This window comes from Lepidochelys olivacea (genome assembly GCF_965140295.1).
Source record: "Lepidochelys olivacea isolate rLepOli2 genome assembly, chromosome: 13".
Classification (NCBI taxonomy): Eukaryota; Metazoa; Chordata; order Testudines; family Cheloniidae; genus Lepidochelys; species Lepidochelys olivacea.
The window spans coordinates 41,188,578-41,199,168 of NC_140423.1; the positions used below are offsets into that span (position 1 = coordinate 41,188,578).

At 46.7% G+C, this 10,591-nt stretch overlaps 2 gene segments (V, D, J or C); both read right to left on the reverse strand.

Moving 5' to 3' along the window:
• Positions 1-7,598: 7,598 nt before the first annotated feature.
• Positions 7,599-8,644, reverse strand: LOC311529952 (immunoglobulin lambda variable 1-51-like). The segment is given in 2 exons: positions 8,620-8,644; positions 7,599-7,921 (listed from the first exon to the last, which is right to left on the reverse strand).
• Positions 8,645-9,430: 786 nt separating this feature from the next.
• LOC311529953 (T cell receptor alpha variable 9-1-like) lies at positions 9,431-10,080 on the reverse strand. The segment is given in 2 exons: positions 10,035-10,080; positions 9,431-9,750 (listed from the first exon to the last, which is right to left on the reverse strand).
• Between the last annotated feature and the right edge of the window lie 511 nt (positions 10,081-10,591).

Sequence of the window (10,591 nt, forward strand, 5' to 3'; positions counted from 1 at the left end):
GTTTTTACTTTTCTCTGAGGCTAAAACACACACACACACACACACGGGACTGCACAAGGATCCCATTGCCACAGATCTGGGCAGGGCCCTCCCTGCTCACAGTCCAGAGAAAAAAATTGCCTAGGGTTCTTTCTCCAGCGTGAAGCAAAATTAAGCCCGTTGACTCACGACCTGGGGATCTGGGCCATTGAAGCCAATGGAGCAACCTTTATTTACACCAGTTGAGACTTTGGCCCGTTTACACTAATGGAGCGAGGTCTCATTCCTACCTGCTGGGGTCTGGCCCCAAAAGCAGACGGAGCTCTTCATGGGAATTGTGGTGTGACAGGTACTGACATCTGGCTCATGAGGTTCTGGGTATTTTGGGGGAGGTGGGGGGACGGTTCCTGGAAAAGGGTGACATTTCCACAGTTAGTGCCCGTGCGGTTTCCGTCACACCCTGCACCGTTTGATTCAAACCCCTGTTTATGGCTTGTTGTGTCTCTTTCTGCTGATTTCTAACTGCGCCAGTTTTGTCTCCGAGTCAAGAGAAAACTGATCACTGGATTTTTGTAAAGGTGCCTCTGTTAACCCACCCGCAGTGGTAACCTAAGGCCCCCTCAGCTATAGCACAGAAAAACATCGCCGAATCGGTCAGTTCTAACTCTGCAATTCTCAGACCACGTATTTTTCGGGATTCCTGAAGTTCAGTGAGAACCGGCTCCCAGCCCCGTTGTGCTCGCTTCCGGCAGAGTTTCGGAAGAGGCACTTCGTCTGGCCGCTGCTGTCCTGTTTGTACCAGTATGTGTCAGAACCTGCATCTTCAGTCGAGAAAGTACAGTCCAGTGTGACAGATTCACTTTGTACCCCGGTCAGCTGTCCTTGTCTTTGGGTGACACTGTTCATCTCGGTACTTAGTTCTGCCAATAACAGTAGATGCAAATGAACTATAAAAATTAGCACCGCTGTGTCTGCTGTCCACTGAGGATCTCAAAGGGTTTTCCAATAGATGTGATCTATGCCCATACACCTATCTATCTATCTATCTATCTATCTATCTATCTATCTATCTATCTATCTATCTATCTATCTATCTATCTATCTATCTATCTACTATCTACCCTGTTCTGAAATATATAATTATTTGTCTCTCTATGGGTCTGTATTTTTTCTCATTCATTTTTAGAAAGCCTCAAGTGGAGATATTCAAAGCTGCCCACGAGATGCAGATGTCTTAAAATTAATGGGATCTGGCTGTCCAAATCCAATAGGCAGCTGTGTAAATCCCAGCCCTAATACACAATGGCATTTTTCTTAATATTAAACGGTGTGTCCACACATTTCCATAAATTGATAATTTATAATATTTTAATCTGTATAAATTGATATAACATTTTAGTCCCTTTTTAGTACAAATTTGTTTGTTTGTTTCTTTAAACTCATCAAATCCCTATATGGCCGTTGGAAGCTGATTTAAAATGATTACTTGTATAGCCTAACTGCTTTCTTTAACGGGAATAGAAGTATTGTGGATGGGGGGAAGTGGTAGACGTGGTATATCTTGACTTTAGTAAGGCTTTGGCTACTGTCTTGCAAGACCTTCTTGTTAACAAAGGAAAGCAATGGAGCATAGATGGAGCTACTATAAGGTGGGTGTGTAACTGGTTGGAAAACCGTTCCCAGAGAGTAGTTATCAGTGGTTCACAGTCATGCTGGAGGGGCCTAACCAGTGGGGTCCCTGACGGATCAGTTCTGGGTCCTGTTCTTTTCAATGTCTTCATCAATGATTTAGATAATGACACAGGTCAGTGCTCTTCATTATTTTTGAAGTGGTGGGCACTTTGGCAAAAATAACTGCAATCTGAGAGGCAATGTTTGGGATGCGGGGTGTGAGGGCTGCAGGATGGGGCAAGGGATGAGGAGTTTGGGGTGCAGGCAGCCTGCCCTGGGGCTGGGGCTGGAGGACTCCCCCCAGCCCTCTCCCTGCCAGCTGCATGGATCTCTCCTTCCATGGGAGAGGGTCTCTCCAGGGAAAGGGTCTCCAGCTCCAGGGAAACGGTCTCTCTCTTCCCCTGCTGGCAGGCAGCAGGGAGTTCCGGGGGAGGGGCCCTCTCTCCTACAGGGAACTTAGGGAGCCACACTGAGGGCAGATGGTAGCCACCACTGGCTTGAGGGCCTTGCAAGGAAGAACACTGGCATAGAGGTCACACTTATAAAGTTTGTGGATGACACCAAGCTCAGAGGGGTTGCGAGTGCTTTGGAGAATAAGATTCAAATTCAAAATGATCTGGGCAAACTGGGGAAATGGTCTGAAGTAAATAGGGTGAAATTCAATAAGGACAACTGCAAAGTACTCCACTTAGGAAGGAACAACCTTCAAAATGGGAAGTGACTGTCCAGGAAGGATGTGGTAAATGAGGGGTGGGAGGAGCACCCTTTTATGGACACCTAGCCACTCAGTTAGCTATAAAAGTCCTTCTTAGTAGTGGTATTCTACTTGCCTTACCTTTCAAGGGTTAAGAAGTCTCCCTGAAATACTTAGGTAAGAGGAAGTGAGTTGGCACCTGGCCAGAAAAGCCAATGGGCAGACTAGAAACTGTCATATTGGAAAAAAAAATCCCCTCTGTGGTCTGTTTGTTTTTGCTCTCTCCGCTGGAGAGCCAGAGCCAGCAGCTATGCTGTAAGAAGCTTGGACCCTGTATGAAAATTCCTCAGCATTCATACCTAGAATTACTCATTTGGAACTACAGATATGTAAGTAGGACAGGAAATGTTTAGTTAGACATGATCAGGTTCATCTCTTTATTTTGGGCTTGTGGATTCCCCTGTGCTAAACACAGGTGCTTTTGTTTTCTTTTGTAACCTTTAAGCTGGACCCCAGGGAAGCCATTCCTGGTGTTTAATCCTCTTCAGTATCTCTTCTAATATCTAGCAACAGCCTGATTTTCCACATGCGTTTTCTAGGATTGCTGTGTCTTAGGAGGTGAAGAGGTCTGTGCACATGTTATTCAGTTAGCTACTAAGAGGAACAAAGGGTTCCAGGTTCAGCTGGTGGCAACAGCTGATTTCTTTTTCTCTTTTCTTTCATTGGCTCTTCCCCGGGAGGAGGGTTGAAAGAGCTTGAGGGTACCCCACAGGAAGGAATTCCCTAGTGTGTCTTCCTGGGCTCTCAAGGGGGTTCTGAATTTGGGTGGTGGCAGATATTAGACCCAAAGCCAGGGGATCTGTAACTTTGGGAGTTTAATACAAGCCTGGAGTAGCAAGTATTTTTTAAGGTATTTGCAGGCCCCCATCTTCTGCACTCAAAGTGCCAGAGTGGGGAATCAGCCTTGACAAAGGAGGACTGCAGAAAGGGACCTATGGGTCATAATGGACCACAGGCTAAAGCTATGAGTCAAGAGTGTAATACTGTTGGGAAGAAAAGAAAAAAAAACAGGTCTCAACTGGAGTATTGTGTCCAGTTCTGGGCACCACATTTCAGGAAGGATGTGGACAATTTGAAGAAAGTCCAGAGAAGAACAACAAAAATGATTAAAGGTCTAAAAAACATGACCTATGAGGCAAGATTGAAAAATGTGGGTTTGTTTAGTCAGGAGAAGAGAAGACCGAGGGGAGACATGAGAACAGTTTTCAAGTACTAGAAAGGCTGCTGTAAGGAGGAAGGTGAAAAATCGTTCCAATGATCCTCTGAGGATAGGACAAGAAAGCAACTGGCTCAAATTGCAGCAAGATTGCAGTTTACGTTCAACATATAAGGGAAAAGTCCCTGTCAGGGTCAGTAAGCACTGGAATAAATTGCCTGGGGAGGTTGTGGAATCTCCCGCATTGGAGGTTTTTAAGGGAGGTTGGGCAAACAACTGTCAGAGATGGTCTAGAAGATAACACAGGGCCTTCCAGTCCTACAATTCTGTGTTTCTCTAGGGATGTCGTTTTAATGGAGCTGCTTTAACAACTTAATCATGCCAAAATCGCTGTTTTTAGTGATCACTCTCCTCAGGAGCGCTGCTGGGCAGCTTCAATGTCTGCAACCTCCAGCGCTGTAGGGAAGGGTTAGGGTTTTGTGCAGGTCTCCTGTGTGGCTCTGTCACTGTGCTCTCTGCAGGGCGCAGTAATGCACCGCTGTGTCTGCCAGCTGCAGGGCTCTGATGTTCAGAACTGTGGAGCTGTCATCCGCCTGGGAAGAAAACCTCTCCTGGGCGAAATCTACAGTACCACTGAAACCTTGAGCACGCTTCGCTCCTGTCACCAGAATACACTACAGTGCTTGATTCGGATACACACGGCACCAATTCAGATAGACAGAAGCGGTATAGTTGTTATGACAAGAACAGCGGAAGGTCACAGAGTCTCCTTCTAGTCCAGAGACTTGGGGTTCTTTGGACTCCACCCAGTCACCCGGCACAGCACCTGGAACAAGACAATCGCCTTCCAGGACGTCCTCTCAGTTGGGCCCATGGACGCAGCTCACAAAGAACTCTAAAAGATTTAGGTGCTCAACAGGAATTGAATCAGGGTGACGGTGAGGGTTATACGTAGGATCAATGTGAGGGTTTGGCTTAGGGATACCATTCGGATTAGGGTTAGAGTTGGGGTTAGTGTTCCATGGAATTTCGGAGCCTTAAACGCTCTCAAACTTCTTCGAAACCCCCCCGTGTAATCACCTAGACGAGTAAATACCCAAAGAGTTAGAAGAAAACACATCTCGATGGCGTCCCCTAGACGGGACCCGGTCTGACACCCTCCCCTGCTGCTTCTGCGAAGAGGAATCTAAATGTCATGGATAGATTTCCAATGATAAAATGTATTCATATTTCCCGCTAGTAGGTAGCACTGCTCGCTTATTGATTTTCCACAACATACAAAGAGACCCTGACTGTACTCATGTTTTCAAACTCATACAAGTTTTCTAATATTCAATCACAAATATAATTTTATTTGATGTTCCGATACAGATTGGACTCTGGTCCATTGGAAACCGGTAGCTAAACAACGCTTTACCCAACCACAAATAGGATAGTTTTTTACTGCCATAGTGTTATCCCACATATGTCAATAAACGGAGGTTTTCACAATTAGGATTTCTCAGAAGCGGGGCCCAGTTTATAATAAGAAAATATTCCTACGATGTTTCCTGCCTGACAAAGCCCATGCACTGTGTATTCTGCAAGGCCGGGGAATGATTTAAGGGAGCTGTTTGAATAAGGATTTGAGGTTTGGGGGCAGTATCTTGAAACCAACATTCAGTATGTTTTTAACAGCGCTTTCAAGTCCCCTGCAGGACGCTGATTCTCGCCTCGGTTTCTCTTAACGTCTCTTTGCAGCAAGGGAAGGGAGGGGTTTTGTACAGCTGTGCTGTGAGGCTCTGCCACGTTGCCCTCTACAGGGCGCAGTAAGACACCGCTGTGTCTGCCAGCTCCAGGGCTGTGATGTTCAGAATTGTGGAGCTGTCATCGGCCTGGGAAGAAAACCTCCCCCGGGCGAAATCTGCGGTATTACTCCAAGTGTATCCCCTCGCTCCTCTGCGGAGAACGTACTGCAGGGCTTGGTTGGGATAATGGCCGTACCAGTAAAGACAGATAGGGGTATCGCTGGTATTGTAAGAACAACTGAGAGTCACAGAGGCGTTTCCTTCTCTTTGAGACAGGTAGAGTTCCCTAGCCTGGACCCAGTCTCCCAGCACTGCGCCTGCAACAAGACAATCACATCCAAGGACATCACCTCAGCTGCACTTGGTACACATGTAAATGACTCCAAGTTCATTACACTTGAAGGCTGGGGATTGCAAAGAAGTCGAGGAGATTTGGATGCCTTGCTCCAAAGAAATTAAGTTGGCATTAAGGTTAATTTTAGGATTAGGGTCAAGATAACTCCAATTATTGGGGTTAGGATTAGAGATGGGAGGTGGGTGTTAAGCAGGGCTAGGGTGAGGTTTACAATGTATTGGGAGCTGGTCGCCTAAATCTCTTCAGATCCTTTAAACATCTCAACCTGTTTACCTAAGAGATTGAACATCCAAATGCTGAAAATGAAAGAGTTCTCCATGATTTCTTTTATAGCAGCCAGGTTTGACTCGTCCCAGATGTTGCTGCGAAAAGAATCTGCAGTTACAACTGGGGACCACAGATGAGAAACCAGGCTGGGGGAAAAAGGAGGAGTTTGGGTGGGGAAATAGATCGGGTTCAGCTTAGTCTGCAGCTGACGTTAGTGGTGATGAGAGGGAGGGAAGAAGGATGGGGTTGTGGTGAAGAAGGCTGAGTTCTGGGAAACCAGAGGTCTCAGTTTCCCATTTCTGCCACAGACTCGCTTAGCGAATCTGGGTAATTGACTGAGTTTCTCTGTGCCTTAGCTCCCCCTCTGTACAGAGGAGTGATAATATTTCTCTACCTGACCATGGGTATTCTGGGGATAAATCCTTTTCCGTCACTCAGATATTAAAGTGATGGGGATCATGTCGTATTGACTAGTAATATAGACTGGGATTTAGTCGGGCTCCTAACACGCCTCCTAACTCTCCCCGGCTTTCATGAAAATCCCAGGAGAGATTCGTGGGAGGAATTGTTTTAAATTATTAGTGTGTTTCTTCCACAGCCTTTACTGGCATTCCGGCTGCAATGGGAGAACATTCAAATTCTGTAGAACAGTGAAAGGGGTTTCGACTCGCAACACGTATTTATTCCATTCACCAGCACATGGCGCTGCTTTGCCATTAGTTCGCCACACCCCACTCCTAGGAAGCATCACTGTTACCGGGTGGGAATTGTGCTTTTTAAAAAACAGTAATACAAAGGCATGTCAGTTACCGAACCAATCAGCCCATCCTATGAGTGTTTCTTCCCTTTGAATACTCAGGTCCCTTTGGCGGCGTGGTGCGCTGTAGCTTCCCCCCATCACACGCAGCCCAACATATGGAAAAACAGCGAGGAGTCCGGTAGCACCTTAAGACTAACCGACTTATTTGGGCATAAACTTTCGTTGTTTTTGTGCATACAGACTAACATGGCTAGCCCTCTGATACTGGCCAGCATACTTATTTTCACTTAATTTTTAAAAATATTTCACCCACATTTTTCCACAAATGGGATTTTAAACAGTATTTTTTTCATATTTGACTCACTCATTTGCACCCTCATTTTACCAGAAATAAGGATTTCTATTTTATTTGTTATCTGGATTTTTATCCGCACATTTGCACGCCGCAGTTTAGTACAAATGAGCTTCTTCTTTCTTTCTTTCTTTCTTTCTTTCTTTCTTTCTTTCTTTCTTTCTTTCTTTCTTTCTTTCTTTCTTTCTTTCTTTCTTTTTTTTTTTTTTTTTTTTGTCCCACACTACACACGGAGAGGCCCGCTGGAGAACTGTGAAGGAAAATGTCTAAGATTATTCATGATTTAAGCTGGTGCCCTTTACATTCTCCAAGTGTGACAGTTGAATGTAGCTCTTTAAATACTTAACTCTTGGAGGGAGCTAGAACAAATAAATTGAGGTCCCCTCGTCATCCCAAAATATGCGGTTGTACAGAGTGGAAGGAGTCCCCTCCGGAGATCTGCAAACAGGATTAATCTCTGAAAATCTAGTGCAGCAGGGGTGGGAGGGTTTTTGTGCGGCTCTCCTATGTGACTCTGTCACCGTGCCACATCCAGGGCGCAGAGATACAGCGCCGTGTCTGCCGGCTCCAGGGCTGCGATGCTCAGAACTGTGGAGCTGTCATCGGCCTGGGAAGAAAACCTCTTCTTGGCGAAATCTGCGGTATCACTGTCACCTCTGGCCTGCTTCACTCCTCTCCAGAGAATGTACTGCGGGGCCTGGTTGGGAAACTGGCGGTACCAGAAGAGATAGACGTAGCCGGTAGAGCTGGTCTCATAAGAACAAGAGAGGGTCACAGCGTCTCCTTCTCTTCCAGAGAGGTGGGGTTCCCTGGACAGGACCGAGTCCCCCAGAGCAGCACCTGCAACAAAACAATCGAATTTAAGGGCATCAGTTCACCTGTACCTGACCCGCAGAGGTGCGTTGCGGTGTAAGACTGGCCATTTCGAAGAATCCTAAGGGGTTTATGCGCCCGATGGCGTTTAAAATAAGGTTAGGGCTAGAGTAAAGGCAGGTATTTAGCACTGCCGTTCGATGTCGGGTTCGGTTTAGGGTTTAAGGGTCGGGGGAGAGCCAGGTTCCAGATAAGGTTGAAGGGTAAGTCGGACTTGTAACTTCCTTCGACTATCTCAGAAACCCCAGCCTGTTTACCTAGGTGATTAAATAGCCAAATGCTGAATATATAATACGTCTCCATGATTTTTTTCCTATTTTGACGAAGTGGGACGCTCCAGATACCGCAGCTAAGAGGAGTCTAAACTTCACGGCTCTTCAGGCAGCTACAACTGACTGGGTGGCGGGCGAGGTTCATGAGAAACCTGCCTAGTGGAGGCGGGAGGGTTTTGAGGGGAAACTCTTAACAGACACAGGAAACACCGTGAGTTGTGCTCAGTCTGCAGCTGACAAAGGGGTGACAGTGGGGTAAGAAGAGTGAGCTGGTGGCTAAAGCTCTGGGCTGGGATAGAGGAATCCTGGCTTCGATTCCCAGCTCTGCTACAGAGCCCCGTCTCTGACCTTGGGCAAGCCAGATGAGATCTTTCTGCTGCTCCCTTTCCCTACCTGTACAAGACAGGAATAGGACCATCTTTCCCTCACGACTCCATCGTGAGGCTGGATAATTTGAGGCGCTCAGATATCATTCAGAAGCCCATTCAAGAAAATAGATTTTTTTAGCAAGGAAGTCTGGAATGTTCAAAGAGAAATTAAGAGTTAGGTGCCTAATTCACCTGGGTTCCTTTGAACATCCTCGCCGTATTTTTAGAACAATTATTTTAATGCTTGTCTCTTTCTATAGCTCTGTGTGTGTGCGTGTGTGTGTCCTCCTGGTTAAAATATTTTTTGCCCTAGATTATCAAACCTCTGTTTGCCCCCAACATACATACCAGCATTGCTTTAATCTAGGTTATTATTTAAAAGTAGTGCAAGGAAACACTAGTACTCTAACAAACCACGCTAACATACACGTTTTCTTTTATGTTACCCAGCAAAACTAAGGCTGACAGAGGATGGGCGAGGATGGTGTCCCTGGAGCCTGTTGGTCAGACGCTGGAAATGGGCAACAGGGGATGGATCACTGGATGATTACCTGTTCTGTTTATTCCCTCTGGAGCACCTGGCATTGGCCACTGTCGGATACGGGCTAGAAGGACCATTGGTCTGACCCAGTATAGCCCTTCTTATGTCTGTACAGGAATTTGCTTGTGGGAGGAATCGGAAGATACACCTTGACACCACCAAAACTGCTCCAAATGCTGAATTTCATCACAGTATAGCAAATCTGCCAAGGGCCCCTGCCTCCAGCCTCAATGTGCCTAACCGCAGCTGCAATAAGTTTGGAAGGGGTTTTGTACAGCTCTGCCATAGGGCTCTGTCACTGTGCCCTCTGCAGGGCGCAGTAATACACCGCTGTATCTGTCGGCTCCAGGACTGGGATGTTCAGAAGGGTGGAGCTGTCATCAGCCTGGGAAGAAAACCTCTGCTGGGCGAAATCTGCAGTATGATCATACGTGTTTCCCTTGGCGCCTCTCTGCTCAATGTACTGCGGGGCTCGGTTGGGATACTGGCGGTACCAGTAGAGAGAGAGGGAACCGGGATAGCTGGTACTGTAGGAGCAACTGAGGGCCACATGCTCTCCTTCTGTTCCAGACATTTGGGGGTCCTTGGACTGGACCGAGTCACCCAGCACCACACCTGCAACACAAGGATTAACCTAATGGCACCAATTCCATTGCATTTGGCCCACGGAAAGAGTTTCGGGTGTTTCACTTTAGGCGGGCACTTCAAACGCGTTTAAGGGGTTTAGGCGACCGACACCACGTGAATTGAGGATAGGGTGAGGGGTAGAGCTGTGGGTTAGCGTAGAGGTTTAGAGTTAGCGTTTGGGTTTGGGTTAGGAAAAGCTCTAGAATTAGAGTTGGGTGAGCTTTGGGCGCCTGGTTTCCTTAGGATGCTCTAAAGAGCCCTAGACACCTTACCCAGGTGGATAAACAGCCAAATGCTGATAATAAAACGTGCCTCCATAGTTTGTCTTCTAGCGACCGAACCTGAGGTTCTCAGCTGTTGCTGCTCACAGGAAAATTAACTTCACGCCTCTTAAAGCAGTTGTAGAAGGTTCACCAGAAACCATCCCAAAGGAAGAGGGAGTTGTTCGGGACTTGAAACACGCTGGGTTCAGGTTGGTCTGTAGCTGACAGCCAGCTAGCGAGGGAAGGTTGGGTTTGTGGTTAGAACCCTGCTTGGAGATCTGGTTTCCAGCTACACCACAGAGTCTCTGCATGACTTTAGACAAGTCTCTCAATAGCTCTGTGCTTCATTTTCCCTGCAAGGTGATCGTCATATTTCTCTAGCTTATTTTGGCATTGTGAGTATAAATATCTCGAGTCACTCCAGTCCTATTGTAATTGGGGGTCACATTCGCACACGTAGATCTAGTAGGAATGAAGTCTGGGGTTCTCAAAGGAGAAATTTAATGGGATTTTCGTGCCTTACTCCCTTAGCCTCCTTTGAGATTCTCGGCCAAAATTCTTGGAAG